The sequence below is a fragment of the Phytophthora infestans genome, genomic scaffold, assembly GCF_000142945.1.
Source record: "Phytophthora infestans T30-4 supercont1.246 genomic scaffold, whole genome shotgun sequence".
Classification (NCBI taxonomy): domain Eukaryota; phylum Oomycota; class Peronosporomycetes; order Peronosporales; family Peronosporaceae; genus Phytophthora; species Phytophthora infestans.
Genome location: NW_003303513.1, coordinates 84,835 through 86,638, shown reverse-complemented (window position 1 = coordinate 86,638; position 1,804 = coordinate 84,835). Strand labels below are relative to the sequence as shown.

Here is a 1,804-nt window from a genome sequence, read left to right as displayed (position 1 = left end):
TCGATACGCAACAAGTTGGTCTCTCAGCCGGTTGATCCACAGACCTCGCAACCTAGTTTTTAGGGGGTTATTCCACGAAATATCTGCCGGTTGGCATACGTACGTGTAACGCGGCGGTACTTTAAGTAGGATAACGTTAATAGACGCTGCATATTCTTCAACTTCAGGGGTCCAATGCCCGCTGAAATCGTCCCATATGAGTAAAATGTGGTCATCTCGGTTCGTGCGCTCAGCAAAGTGATATTTGAGAAATCTCAGAGACAAATCAGAATTCCACCATGCGCACTGGTTCCCGTAAATTTGACAATTGTAGCGCTCTTGAAGTGGATTAATTTCACGGGTCCACATAGTCGGGCTAAACCCATGGCGCAGAGTGTGGTTCTCTTCCCTTTTTTCCTTAATTTTTTTACGGTTGACACTTGAACACTATGAATGGAGGGTTGTAGGTTCAAATCCTATCAAAGAAGTTTTATATTTTAGGTCGAATAGCCAAGTCAGGTTTACGGCAGTAGTTTGCTAAACTATCAGTTAATTTATTAACTCGTGGGTTCAAATCCCACTTCGACTTATTTTCTTAATAATTAATAAGATGATGTAGTTTAATGGTAGAGCGTGGGAATCATAATCCTAATGTTGTAGGTTCAAATCCTACCATCATTATTATTTCTTAAATAAAAATACCATTATTATTATTATTTTAAAACGGAAGGTAGCATAGTCTGGCTAATGCATCTGTTTTGGGAACAGAAGATCAAAGGTTCAAATCCTTTTCTTCCGAAAATGGGTAATAAGATGAGATAGAGTAATAGGTAACTTATCAGGCTCATAATCTGAAGATGTAGGTTCAAGTCCTGCTCTCATCATTTCATTAATAAAATTTATGATTCAAATTCAAACTAAATTAAAAGTAAACGATAATAGCGGTATTAAAATAGGACAATGTTTAAAAATTTATAAAAAAAAAGTAGGAAAAATTGGTGATACAATTTTAATTTCTGCAAAAAAATTACGTTTAAATCAAAAAAAAAAAATTAAAATAATTAAAGGAGATTTATTTAAAGCTTTAATTATTCACACAACATATCAAAAAAAAAGTACTATAGGTAATTTAATTAAATTTGATAAAAATTGTATAATTATTTTAAATAATCAAAATAAACCTTTAGGGACACGTATCTTCGGTCCAATTACTTCTGAATTTAGAAAACAAAAAAATTTCAAAATATTATCATTAGCTTCAAATATTTTATAAAAATCTATGGAAAAAAATTTACAAAATCATTATCAAAATATTACTGTTTACGATCTTTTAACAAAATTAAATCTTAAAAATATATTTGAAATTACTAAAATTACTAAAATTTGTTTAAATATTGGGTTTAAAAATGCAAATATTGAAAAAAAAAAATTAATTAATATAATTTTACTTTTAAAATTAATAACGAATCAAAAACCTATAATCACAAAATCAAAAAAAAATAATATGTGTTTAAAAATAAAAAAAAAATTCCATTATTGGTTGGAAAATAACTTTAAGAGAAAAAAATATTTTTAGTTTTTTAGGAAAAATTTTAATTTTCATTTTACCAAATTTAAACTAAAATAGATTTTGATTTTTACAAATAAAAATATTTTTAAATTTTCAAAATTCCAGAGTGTCGTTACAGTTGTTTCGAATTAAAAAACAGAAATCCTAAAGAATTTTAAAAGAGGATACCTCCGAAAGAGATGTGTTCGATTTCAGAACAAATGCGAAAAAATAAAGAATGAGAGTATTTTATATTAATTAAGATTCATTGTTTAA

At 28.1% G+C, this 1,804-nt stretch overlaps 4 non-coding genes across 4 annotated transcripts; all 4 read left to right on the top strand.

The window, feature by feature from the left end:
* The first annotated feature begins 479 nt into the window (after positions 1-479).
* On the top strand, positions 480-568 carry PITG_31486. Its single transcript has one exon. It is a non-coding gene; the product is annotated as a tRNA-Ser (tRNA).
* Positions 569-588: 20 nt separating this feature from the next.
* On the top strand, positions 589-660 carry PITG_31485. The gene has a single exon. It is a non-coding gene; the product is annotated as a tRNA-Met (tRNA).
* Positions 661-703: 43 nt separating this feature from the next.
* On the top strand, positions 704-778 carry PITG_31484. The gene has a single exon. It is a non-coding gene; the product is annotated as a tRNA-Pro (tRNA).
* A 13-nt stretch (positions 779-791) lies between these two features.
* PITG_31483 lies at positions 792-863 on the top strand. The gene has a single exon. It is a non-coding gene; the product is annotated as a tRNA-Met (tRNA).
* Positions 864-1,804: the final 941 nt, after the last annotated feature.